The following is a 304-nucleotide window of genomic DNA, read 5'->3' on the forward strand; positions in this document are numbered from 1 at the left end:
ACGACAGATTTTGGTCTTTTTTTTTCCTATGGACAGTACTCGTTTACATCTAGTAATCATGATTCAGGTCAAAATTGGCCACATTTCTCCTTTTAAAGAGACAGGCGCTCCAAAGCTTCTCATACAGAGGGTGAAAACAGGGGCATCTATGGGTGCAACGGCCATGGGCAGTGTGTGTTTTTTTTTAACAAAGCAATGTAAACTTCTGCTAGTAAAAATACAAAATACAAGTCATCCTAAAAAAGGTTTATAATATTCACCCTATAAAAACTCTTATTAGCAAATGCAGATGAGTCATATTAAA

At 35.9% G+C, this 304-nt stretch overlaps 1 protein-coding gene across 1 annotated transcript in view; it reads left to right on the forward strand.

The window, feature by feature from the left end:
- The window catches only part of LOC116686166 (adipocyte enhancer-binding protein 1-like), a 25,835-nt gene that overhangs the window by 19,710 nt on the left and 5,821 nt on the right, over nt 1–304 (forward strand). The window lies entirely within an intron of this gene.

Source organism: Etheostoma spectabile, unplaced genomic scaffold (genome assembly GCF_008692095.1).
Source record: "Etheostoma spectabile isolate EspeVRDwgs_2016 unplaced genomic scaffold, UIUC_Espe_1.0 scaffold325, whole genome shotgun sequence".
NCBI lineage: Eukaryota > Metazoa > Chordata > Actinopteri > Perciformes > Percidae > Etheostoma > Etheostoma spectabile.